Source organism: Gymnodraco acuticeps, unplaced genomic scaffold, assembly GCF_902827175.1.
Source record: "Gymnodraco acuticeps unplaced genomic scaffold, fGymAcu1.1, whole genome shotgun sequence".
NCBI lineage: Eukaryota > Metazoa > Chordata > Actinopteri > Perciformes > Bathydraconidae > Gymnodraco > Gymnodraco acuticeps.
In genome coordinates, this window is record NW_022990191.1 from 107,951 (window position 1) to 121,399 (window position 13,449).

The 13,449-nt window shown below is 42.4% G+C and overlaps 1 protein-coding gene across 4 annotated transcripts in view; it reads left to right on the forward strand.

The window, feature by feature from the left end:
- The window catches only part of scai (suppressor of cancer cell invasion), a 53,061-nt gene that overhangs the window by 12,758 nt on the left and 26,854 nt on the right, over positions 1–13,449 (forward strand). The gene's annotated exons all lie outside the window — the stretch shown is intronic.

Genomic DNA, 13,449 nt, shown 5'->3' on the forward strand with positions numbered 1-13,449 from the left:
GCACACATGCTGAAAACCCAACCCCAGATGGGGGTCTGGAGGAGATTTTAGAAATACTAACATATAAACTACGCATTCTGGTACACTCTGAGAAGAAAATAAATAAATCTATTACTACCCGACATATTAATAATATGTTATGCCATTGTTTGTTTTTCACTTAGTTCTGACAGCTGAACTAAGTGAAAAACAAACGAAGAAGAAGAGTAAAGAGGAGATAGTCTGTGTGAATTACTTTAAATTGTGGGTAAGGGTAGATGGCTCCCATTGTTCTGTGACCTGTCAATCATCAAACCAGGGGTCATATTTAATTATGTGTTCATTTTTATCTGAAGTTGTACTAGGGCTGTACCCGAATATCCGAATATTTGTTCGTTGGAGTACTATTCGGGTTTCAATTTCGTTATTCGTATTTTTTAATTTATTGAAAGCTCCAATATCAACGAAAGAGCTAGTGCCTCTTCGGGGGGTACTAACACTTAACCATACACTTTATCGTTTACTTTCTCCATCTTTATATGTAGATATGACTTTTCTCCGTTAATCTCCATCACATTGTTTCCATAGCAACAACAATTTCCTGTCAACAGCGCTAACTCTCCTTCAAAATAAAAGTATGTCCATACAAAATAGGAAGCCAAATTACACTTAACCTGTTCTACACACCCCCCCCCCCCCCAAAATGCGTCATCTGCAGGAAACAGCGTCTGAGGGCATCTTAATATTCAATAAACTATGAATGTTTTATATCCATGTGACGGGAAGAAACTCAGCTAACTGATCTTTTTTTTTAATTTTTATTTAAACACAAAGCTAACGCTCTGCCTCTGAATTAGCCACGAGCGGGAAAATGCTAACGCATTACTGCACAGAAACTCACTCATAACACCCTTATTACCAGGGCTGCACATAACTGGTGCGCATGCGCACCTCCGCCAAAAAAAGAGCACCGGGTCATTTGAAAAAAGGCGCATTTGCGTACCAAAATTGAGAGAGGGAGAGGGAGAGAGAGAAGGGAGAGGAGAGAAAGAGAGAGAAAGATATTTGCGAGTTGCATATGAACTCAGGGTCGGCCCGTAGCACTGGCGTAATAGAGGTTCGCCTATAGGGCGCCAGATCTGTGGAGGCGCTGCGCTGACAGTTCTGGGAGGGAAAAAAACATTTTTGACCGTTGTGGCTCATCCTAATTTTCGGCCTTGATGTAACAATATTCATAATTAAGTAAATGTAACATCTTTTTCACCCTGGTTACATGTTTCATTTGCCCTGTACGATGGGCGCTGTAAGTGATGAAAATGGGGGATGTTGGCTTATCTGGCGCTCGCAGCTCACAGCCAAAATGCGAGTGAGCGAGGGAGAGAGTGAGAGAGAGAAGGGCGCACCGCCCGGTGTTGTTATTAGCATCTGGTGCTAGCTGCTCTAACAGATATAAGAAGATGTTTCTACAATAATGTGGAGGGAGAGTCCTCTCCAGTCAGACTGAGAGGCTGATGACTACAGCTCAGTGAGGTAAAGGACTCTGAGTGTTTAGATACAGATGTAGCACTCCAGATAGGACTCACATGGGTGTGTCCCAGTCAAAAGCCCAGCGGATCCCAGTAGCTGGGGGTGTTGCCAAATTGCTAGAGGGCGTTGCCAAATGTTCCCATTTGTTCAATTACAGGATTTAACCATAAGATGGCGCTTCATTCACAAATACACAAAGACAACTGGGTGTTGTAGAACTTAGTCTGTTTGCAATGTTTGCAGCTCTGCAGTTGTGTTTGTTGAATACTGTAGCATTTAATCACTTATTTGTTATGGTTTTCACAAGCTACTATAATGAAAAAACATCAATATTTTAGATCAAATAAAGTATATAGTTTGCTTTATGCAGTATATTTTTTGTAATATTGTTGGGGTGTTTTTACACAGTACAGTAGATTGAAGTAAATCAACTTATACATTAAGATAAGATAAGATGGACCTTTATTAATCCCGTGGGGAAATTCAGTAGTTCAAACAGCAACAGGGTGAGAGTTAAAAACAGGATGGCACAGATTCACACAGATTAATAAAATCAAAAATAAGATGAGCGATAAAAATAATAATAATGAGAAACTATGTAATAAGAAATTAATAAAACTAAAATGTAATTATCATATATTATAATGTATTGTATTATTAAGTAATATCATACATTAACCCCATTATAGCAGATGTCACATTGAATGGATGAACACATTTATGCATCAATAATTACAACAGAGTATTTCTAAATACAAGTTGTAAAAATACTTATGTATTTAATATTAATAACATAATGTTTAATTTCAGATGATAATACTTTTGAGGGTTAGGTCCGGTCTGACAGCGCTTAGCTCTCCGCTGCAGAGAAGATCACTGCTCTAAACAAAGTCAAAAATCCTACATCCAAACGGAATAAATATAATTAATTATGATGAATACGTTAAGTCTTGTTCATTGTTTTTCACTTTTATTAAATGTTTTATGTTTCCGGCACAGACCCTTTCATTCCGGCAATGCGCGATAGAAACAACAGAAAGTGACAGTTTAAATATGCCAGTGTTAATTTCGTCAACGAAAACTATGACGAAAAATGTTCGTCAACAACCTTTTTTACATGACTAAGACGAGACGATGACGAGCTAAAAATAGATTCTTGATAACGAAAACTATGACGAAATGTATAATTAGTTTTCGTTGACGAGACGGGACTAAGGTCTTAATGGTGGACTATCGGACATTCAAAATGCTGCATATTTTCCCCCAAGTGTCCATCTTGTCTGTCAAAATGCATCTTACGTTTCTAACTTGCAATATCATTATTTCCGCTCTCTTCACTCCAGAAGAGCGATCTCTCTGTGTCTCTCTGTGTGCGGGGGGCGGGGCCTAACAGACATGCTGCAGCGGACACAGAGATCTGCCGGGGACGGAGCATTCAGAGACTATAGAGACACATTTTGACTAAAAGTTGACTAAAATGTCATTTTTCATTGACTAAAAGTTGACTTAACACGTTTTGAGTTTTCGTCGACTAAAACTACGAAGGATAGGAATGACTAAAATGTGACTAAAACTAATAACCATTTTCGTCTTAAGACTAAATCAAAAACAGCTGCCAAAATTAACACTGAAATATGCGAACACAAACCTACAGACTGGGGGTTGGGAGATCACAGGAGCGGGGGGGGAGAGCTGTGGAATATGACCACCCCCCTTGGGAGACTTACTCCACACATTCCGATGGCCAATTAGTTTTAAACAAAGAGTTTGCAGCAAACAGCATAGGCAACATGGGGGGTGGGGGCTTCTCAAAAGACATTTGATTTTTTTTTTTTTTTATGTCAGTTTTACGTCGCCACTTCCATTCACATTTTTCATCATTGTTCCACAATGTTTTCATGAAATTAATATCCATATATTTTATACTATACTTGCACTGCTTACCGTTTTCATACTTTATATATCTTAGCATATTCATACACACTGTTAATACTGCTCACAGGCTGCTAGTGTATTCATACCCAAGCTCACTGTTTATTCATCATTCAATTCATTCTATATTTGATTCTGTAGATTGTGTACATTACTTTTCACTTTACTGCTTGTTGCACCGTTAGAAGCTAAACTGCATTTCGTTGTCTCAGTACCTGTAATCTGTGCAATAACAATAAAGCAGGCATCTTTATTGTAGCCTCAACAATCAAGTTCTAAGTAGTGCAATATGAAATAAAAACAACTACACTCTTTTGGCAGTGTTGTTGTGCCGAGAGACGGGAGTCGGAGGCGGGGTATCAAAGGTACAAGCTAGACTTTTATTTAGCATCTGAAAACCATTGTGAACAACTTCATTCCCGGGAAGCGAAGACCGGCGGAAACAGGAAGTCCGGTTCACTAAAATGTCCGTGCAGAACAATACCCCAACCCATATATCCGTGGGTGAATAATGTCAATCACCACAGTGTACACATTAACAACAACTACACTATTTTGGCAGTGTAACAATTAAACAAGAACTACACTCTTTTGGCAGTAACAATTAGATAAATAATAAACTGTCAGACTGACACTGAAGACAAACAAACTATTTTCAGCAATCAATCTGTTTAGTTGACTCTGGGTGACATGTGGCGATTTTAAAAAAATCGTGGCTGTTTAGATGGTGTTGCTCCATGTGGGTCACTGCCGGTGGTTGAGACGGTGGGGTCTTTGGCGACTAGTTTTATAGCCTCATGTACATTAGTTAGGTGCTTCAGGAGATTGGCATTGCTGTTATTCGATGTGGACAATGCTTTTTGTCCTGCACACAGTTTACATTTGACCATAATATTTTGTGCGTCCTTTATCCCCACAAATTGAAAATAGTGGTTATATCTCCAAGTTGTAAATGCGCTGCTGCTCTCGCTGATACTTGCATCTGCCATAGTGTGTGTGTGTGTGTGTGTGTGTGTGTGTGTGTGTGTGTGTGTGTGTGCTGGTGGTGAGCGTTGCCGTGTATGTGTTAGCAAGTGTTTGTGTGTCTGTATTTTCCCCATAAGGCAAGACCCGCCCAACTCTGTCTCTGATTGGCTTACCCTGAAATGTTACCCTGCGTTAACCAATCATCACTCCTCTCTGGTCACTTTTCCATGGTACTGTGAGAGGACATCGCTGTATTCGCCTGTAAGCTACATCCACAGGGAGATTCGGTTCAGTTCCATCACATAATGTAACGCAGTAACGCACCCATTTAAATCACAGTAACTATAACGGCGTTACTGAATGGGAATAGGTAACTAGTAACGTTATTAGTTACCGCAAAAGGTAGTTGCGTTACAGTAATGCGTTAGTTTGTAACACGTTAGTCCCAACACTGGTAAACACACACCTGATCACCTGAGAGCTGCCGTTTCATTCAGACTGTTTAAAAAAAAACGACGGTCTGATTTTAACAACTCAATGTGTGATTGTTATAGCAGTAATATTAGACACTAATAATACAGTAAACTATTAACACTGTACATATTATTGTTTGCCCGTGGGATTAGGATGATCGGTAGTGAGAGCCGTGCTGCATTTGCTTCCGGTCGGATGTGATATAAAAACAAAGCGATTATTTGTGTTGTTGTAAACTCACGTGGATTAAACTACATGTATTAGTGCATTCATTTCAATTCGCGAACATATGATACATTAAATGATCGTGAGGATGATGATTGAAAATCGTTTGTTTGAGCCGGGCTGCATTTCCTGATGAAAAAACATAGCGATGGTTTTGTACTTACGCCAACGTGAATTAAACAACATTATTTTGTTAAATAAAAACATGGTGATGTTTTGTAAATGGTTACATGTCTCTTATTTAGCACATAATAGGATCCTATCCGTGACAGATGGATCTTAACAAATATCCGATCAGATATCTGTAGATCTATCAGCTGTTTATTTCACATGAGTTCCAGTTTGGCAGCTTTTCACGGCTCCCCCTGGTGGATCCATGATCCATTGCAGCTGGTTTCATTAAAATTACATTTATTTATCAAGGGGGCGTATCAAGTCCTGCGGGGCTGGGTGGGCCCCTTTTCAGCAGGGGCCCACCCCGTGCAGATCACGGACCCGCACGGGTAGGCGTCTGAAATGAAGTGCTACATCTGTAGTTCACTTTAGTCTAAGTTCAAACTGTTTGGTCACAATTTATGTAAACACACATTTCCAAGGCACTCCTTTATAATTATTGGGATAAACAGGTGTGAAATCATTCCAATGTATACTATAGGACAGTAACCAAAAATATCCTTTAAAACTGGAGAGATAAAAACAAATATGCATAAATAAATAAATGTTAAGGTAAAATAAGATATGAATGAACAACACAAATAAAATAAGTTACATTAATTTGTTATTGGCTATGGTAGGTTATTGGTTATGTTCACATACTTATTTGATTACATCCACTTGTCTAAGATGACAACAGAGACTTTCGACCCAAACCCAGCTGTTGACTTGTGGATGCAAGCAGCTAATCGCAGACTCAACCAGAGAGAAAGAAGTAGGCCTACATCATCAGCTACCATGTCTGACAGAGAGGAAGACAGTGAGGAGAACAGTCAGGAGGGTAGTGATGACAGCTTGTAGGATTACTGGTCGTGCTAATGTTGTCTTGTACCTCTGCATGTGTGTTCTGTGTTCACCTCTGCATGTGTGTTCAGTGCCGTGTGTCTGGCAAATAAAGTCAAGACCCCTCAAAAGTTACGGATTATTTCATTTTAAGGATGAGCACCAAGCAACATCTCCAGGTGCTCCTTTGAGAACCAGGGCAAAAAAGTTATGTGCACCCCTGCTTATTACTTATCGTAGCTGCACGTCCAACCCATCGTTTCGCATAGTGAGAATACACAGAATCGATCGGTACATACATCATCACTCCATGATAAGAACTCGCAAAGATATTAACAAGAACAGACATCAAAACATGTGGCGCTAGGTAGCTAAAAACGGCAAAATGGCTTACCTTTGTCGTTGTCTGGTCAAAAGTGCTCTTCAATGGCATTAAAACGATAAAAACGCTGCTGAAGTTAATCCAATATGTCTGTGTCCCTTTGAAATGATTTCTGATCATCGATAAGCAATAAACCTGCTTTTCCGTTTCCAGATGTCAGAGCGAGAGATTCGCTCTCGTGCAAAACTGCGTGCGCATAGCTCTCATTTCTCAATGGTTGTGTGTGTAAGTGGAAATTCCCCTTCGATTCTATTGGCTCTAACGGTCAAAAAGAGGCGTCAATCACCAAAATCGACCAATGGATTCCAGAGAAATGGTAAAAACTGCCATTTCCACCCATATCACCTCTGAGTTTTTTTTGCTAAACCTTTTTGATGCAAAACAAGTGACATTTGACCTTTTTAGAGAAAAAGGTCAAATATCACTTGTTTTGCATCAATCTTGATACAGGGTACTTATTATATGTTGTACTTTGGATTCCTAAAGCTTTTAGTCTACCTTACCCTTATCCAAGGGTAGTTTTCACTTTTTTCCCGGGTCGCCGAGGGTGCTGGCGTTGTTTGTTCGCCGCTCCTCTGCCCCAAATCTTGTTCTTTAGTCCAGATCAGAACCTCTCCTGTCTGACTCCCTACTTTTTAAACGTCAGTCATCAGCAAAAATAGCAGCATCTCTCTATCGAATCGACACAGACCTTTGTGTTGTCATCTCCTACCTGCTGGCTCTTTCCTGCTCACCGGTCCCTAGCCCGCTAGCTAGCATTACCTAGATGCTCCTCGGCTCCCCGAAGTCTGCTGAGCTAACATTTCTGTCTCCACCCCAACTCCACCCTAACTCCGCGGCTCGTCTGGGTCTTCCCATCCCGCTGCGATCAGTCGGCTTCCCCGCTGACGTCGTCTATCCCTGCCGCCTACAGCCGGTGGCTATCAAGCTAGCTAACAAGCTAGTCACCCGGCTCCCACTCTGCTCCAGGCTGTCAGCCCCTCCTACGATTCTCCTCCGGAAACCACTGGAATTATTCTCCTGATATGCTGTGGATTATCCTTCTCATTTTATCTGGACTCACACCGCTCCTTCTTCCACGGTCATCCGGCTCCTGGTCTCTGCTGCCCGGGTCCCCAGCATTAGCTAGCTCCGTGCTCGCGCCACTTCACCAGATCATGCCGCCTCTCTACTCCCTGTCAGATCTCCACTCCTTTAATAACCGCCTGTCTCCGGACTGCATGGACATCCTCGCAGATAATGAAATACTCCGCAAACGCCGTCCTCCACACAGAGGCTCTGGCTGTACGTTTTTATTTCATTCCACGTCTCCACACTCCATCCCGTCCATTCGGTCCTGTCACACGCCCACACTACGCCATCACAACAAACATTACATTATTACATTACATTGCATTTAGCTGACGCTTTTATCCAAAGCGACTTACAATAAGTACATTCGACCAGGAAGACACAACCTTGAAGAAAACAGAATCATATAAGTACATCAGGTTTCATAGAGCCAAACATTTCAAGTGCTACTCAACTGGCTATAGATAAGCCAGTCCTTTATTAGTATATAAGTGCTCTGTTAGCAGTTCTTTGTTAGTAATTCTATCGCTCGAGGTGGAGTCGAAAGAGATGAGTTTTCAGTCTGCGCCGGAAGATGTGCAGGCTTTCTGCTGTCCTGATGTCAATGGGGAGTTAATTCCACCATTTTGGAGCCAGGATAGCAAACCCACATGTTTTTGCTGATGGGAACTTGGGTCCCCCTCGCAGCGAGGGTGCAGCGAGTCGTTTGGCTGATGCAGAGCATAGTGCACGTGCTGGGGTGTACAGTTTAACCATGTCCTGGATGTAGGAAGGGCCAGATCCATTCGCAGCATGGTATGCAAGTACCAGTGTCTTGAAGTGGATTCTAGCAGTTACCGGAAGCCAGTGAAGGGAGCGGAGGAGCGGAGTGGTGTGGGAAAATTTAGGAAGGTTGAAGACCAGACGAGCCGCTGCATTCTGGATGAGCTGCAGAGGTCGGATGGCACATGCAGGTAGACCAGCAAGGAGGGAGTTGCAGCAGTCTAGGCGTGAGGTGACGAGAGCCTGGACCAGAACCTGCGTGGCTTTCTGGGTCAGCTGGGGACGAATCTTCCTGATGTTTTAAAGCATGTATCTGCAGCAACGGGTTGTAGCAGCGATGTTTGCAGTGAAGGACAGGTTGTTATCAAGGATCACACCCAGATTCCTTGCAGTCTGAGTCGGGGAAACAACAGAGGTGCCGATGTTGATTGTCAGGTCAAGAGTGGGACAATCTTTTCCCGGAAGGAAAAGCAGTTCAGTCTTGTCAAGGTTGAGCTTGAGGTGATGAGCAGACATCCACTGAGAGATGTCAGCTAGACAAGCAGAGATGCGTGCGACGACCTGGGTCTCTGAGCGGGGAAAGGACAGAATGAATTGGGTGTCGTCAGCGTAGCAGTGGTATGAAAAACCACGGTCAAACAACACGTGAATCTGACCAATCTCCTTCCACTCCCCCGGTCCACACAACCCCTCCCAATGCAACGTCACCTCAGAGCAGCCCTGCTCAACACACGCTCCGTCCACAATAAAAGCCACATTCTGAATGAATTCATTAAAGACAATAACCTGGACTTTCTGTATCTGACCGAAACATGGCAAAAACCCCTGGAGTATTTCTCTATAAATCAAATCACCCCAGCAGTATTCACATACATTGACAAACCTCGCCCACAAGGGCGGGGTGGTGGTATAGCTGCTATTACCAGAAAGGAAATAAAAGCTACCATAATCCCCATCCCTGATGTTTCTTAATTTGAACACCGGATCTTCAAACTCTCTGGTCCCACTCCCCTGGTCACAGCCATCATCTACCGTCCCCCAAAGCCAAACTCCTCCTTTCTCTCCGACCTTTCTGACATTCTCACTCAGCTTTCTGCCATATCCCCATCTGTTCTCCTCTTAGGTGATTTTAACATTCATGTTGACGACCCGACCTGCAAATATGCCTCTGAATTTAAGGAAGCCCTTCACTGCTGCAACTTTTCTCAACACATCAACTTCCCAACACACAGCCGTGGTCACATCCTGGACTTGGTCTGCTCCACTGGTCTCACCATCCATCATCTGTCCAGCCTCAATCTCCACATCTCTGATCACATGGGCCCAGGAGTTCAAAACTTTTAATCTCAATCAGATCCGATCAGATTTTGAAATCCTATTTTTTGTGATCCAGGATCAGACAAGTCGGCCAAATGTTGTCCCTGGAGTTAAAAGCAATTCAGGATAGGATCAGCCTGATCCAGATTACGACTTTTCAAGATAACTAAATCCTGAATATCAGTGCTTTAATCCTACTGATCGCCATCTAGTGGATATGAAAAATAATACAAGGAAGACAAGAGACCACATTGCAGACATCTATAATGTCTAATTATATTTTTTAATTTGAAAGGTGATGACAGATGATGGACTTTTTTTTTGTTGAAGATATTTTTACTTTAATCTAAATTACATTTGTGATTGACAATCTTTGCTGTGATACTTTCATGAGCATAAACATTTATGTCATCAACATTTGGTTGAAAACAAAATTGACCACCACAAACGTGAGCAAAAATGAAAATAATAAAATGTATTTCCCATGAAGGCTAAGAATTGGGTATTATTTCAGTTAACAAACCTTGCCATCTTATTTAAATTGAAACATATTTTTAAATAAATTGTACAGTACATTTTGCTCTGGTAATCCACTGGAAATCCACCCCTCTTGTGGGATCAGGATAATCCAGTTTTTTGGGATCAAACTGATCCCAATCCTGTGTTGTCGGTTTGAACTACCCATTTTGAAGATCTGATCCAGATTAAAGCTTGGATTGGATTTCCTGATCTGATCGGATATCAAAGTGATCCTAATCCTGTTTTTTGGTTTTGAACTCCCTAAAATCCAAATCTGATCTGATCAGATAGGGATTAAAAATGTTGAACTCCTGGGCCCAGGCCATAATCATCCCCTCCCAAAAGCAAAAACGCACAATAACCTAGAGAAATCTCAAATCCATCACACCTTCAGCACTCACTGCTTCCATTACCTGCAAGATGTCTGTCTCCCCCCCCCCCCCCCCCCCCACTTTCTGAAAACCCATCTGAACTTGTGGACTATTATAACAGCACCCTCTCCTTCTGTCTCAATTAGGGATGCATACCGGTATCCGGTATTACCGAAATACCGGTTACTGGTGGCTACGGTATACCGTACCGAAATCAGATCCGGTTTCGATACTTTAAAAAATATATATATATATATATATATATATATATATTTTTAAATTAATTTTAAAAGTGAGTCCGTGGCCCGTGATGGCGGGTGTTATAAATTAGATTGCATAATCGTTTTTCTTCATATTTTATGTATTTTTCATTGTTTGTTCAATACTAGAAAGGTAAAAGTCCCACAAATGAACTGTGATGGGATTTGTTTTCTCTCACCAGTGAAGGTAAATGTTGATTTTAAAGATGAGATTTGTTTGTTTGTGCAATGCCGAGATCTCATGACCATTATTCTATTATGTATTTGTTCTCTAGTCGAATCTCAGGTTTAACATTAATTATAACGGTGCTATAACGGTCTGTTTGCATTGACAAGATGTGCTATTCACACGGCACACCTGATGTGTTATAAAAGATATTCCATAATCGGTTTTCTTCATATTTTGTATGTATTTTTCAATGTTTGTTCAGTACTAAAAGGTCCAATAAGTCCCACAATTGAATTTAATATTCATTTGACATGTTAACTATATCGTAAAGCGCTTCTTGGGAGTAATTGTCGGATGATACATTTTCAAAGTATCACGATATGTATCGGTTGAGTATCGGTATCGTTCAGTGGTATCGGTATCGTAAAAAAGTCAACGATATGCATCCCTAGTCTCAATGAACTGGCCCCCACAAAAAAACAAAATGTCTCTTTCATACACTCCGCCCCCTGGTATACCCCCGAACTCCGCCAAATGAAATCAAGGAAACGTCAACTTCAACGCCAACACAAGAAAACCACACTAACAGTCCATCTTCAAATCTACAAAGACTATCTCCAGCAGTACAGTAACGCACTCAAAGCAGCCCGGTCTAATTACTACTCACAACTGATTCAGTCTGGCTCCAGCAACCCCAAGCGTCTGTTCTCCACCATCAGCAAACTTCTCAAACCCTGTGACAACGCCACCTCATCCTTCACCACCGAACAGTGCAACTCCTTCCTCTCGTTTTTCCAAACCAAAATCAGCAACATTTACAGCAATCTGACACCCTCATCAGCACCCCCCTCTCCCCCCTTCACCTCACAGCCCCTGTCCCACTTCTCCCCTGTGACCCCCATGCAACTGTCTGACTTCATGACTAGAATTAACTCCACCTGCACACTTGACCCAATGCCCTCCAAATGTGTTAAAGAGAGCCTCCCTGCCATCTCCCAACTCATCGCCACCATCATTAACTCCTCCCTCAGATCTGGATCAGTTCCCCCCTCTCTCAAACTCGCTGCTGTCACACCCATTCTCAAAAGACCTGGACTCACACCTGACATCATGTCCAACTTCCGGCCCATCTCAAATCTCCCCTTTCTGTCAAAAATACTTGAACGTGTCATTGCCTCACAACTTAAATCCCACCTCAGCTCCAATGACCTCTTTGAGCCATTTCAATCCGGTTTCCGATCAAAACACAGCACAGAAACAGCTCTTCTGAAAATCACAAACGACCTCCTCCTCTCCTCTGACTCCGGCAACCTTAACATCCTCATCCTCCTCGACCTCACCGCAGCATTTGACACCATCAACCACACCATCCTGCTGTCCCTCCTCGAATCGTCACTCAACATCACCGACACTGCACTCTCCTGGCTGAAATCCTACCTCACCGACAGACATCAGTTTATCAACATCAACAACTGCACCTCCTCCACTGCTCCTCTGTCCCAAGGCGTCCCCCAGGGTTTGGTGCTTGGCCCCCTCCTCTTCATCCTCTACATGAAAATCCTACTTGGCAAAATAATTCGTCGCCACAACCTTCAATTTCATTGCTACGCCGATGACATCCAACTTTATATCAACAAAAACCATCACCCCCACAGCACACTCCACTCTCACCAACTGTCTCTCAGAAATAAAAGCATGGATGCAAACAAACTATCTCCAACTGAACAGTGCCAAATCAGACATCATCATCGGCCCCCCATCCCGTACCAAAGCCATCCAGAATTTCAACTTCACCATTGACAGCCACACTCTATCTCCCCCCCTCACATCCGCAACCTCGGAGTCATCTTCGACAGTCAGCTCAAATTCAACCACCACATCAATCACATCACCAGGACCGCCTTTTTCCACCTCCAAAACATTGCCCGTCTCCGCCTATCACTCTCCTCCTCTGCTGCTGAAACCCTGATTCATGCATTAATATTTGTTTTCCTTTTTTTTTTTCAATAGATGAGAGAGAATAAATGCGTCACTTCCAGGCAAAAATAACGGCTCCGCCCACTTTTTGGGAAAAACAACGCTGTCAGTTGAACGGCGGTCAATACCAATTCTGAAGTTTTTGCCAATCCGATCAGAAATGTAAGAAAACTGGAGATTTTTGGATCTTCAAAGAGCCCCATTCCAATGGCCAGACAGGCAAAAAATTGCATTAAGCCATTAGAAATCGACGATCGGGCTCGATATATGGTTAAATATAGCAGTAGGCTACAGTAGCGTGGCGTGGGAAAATAATTAGGGGAAGCCAATAATACGTCCTTTCTTTTGGATCGGGAGTGTGGTGGTCAATGTAATAACGTAACCAGATGAGTGATTACAGCACCCGGTATCATTTTACACACATTTGTATCATAGGCCTACAGATGCAGGACTTACACACGCCTGTTATCTAACCGACAGGTCCGCACGCACTCTCCAGCCGAAACTCTAATAAGCATTCAT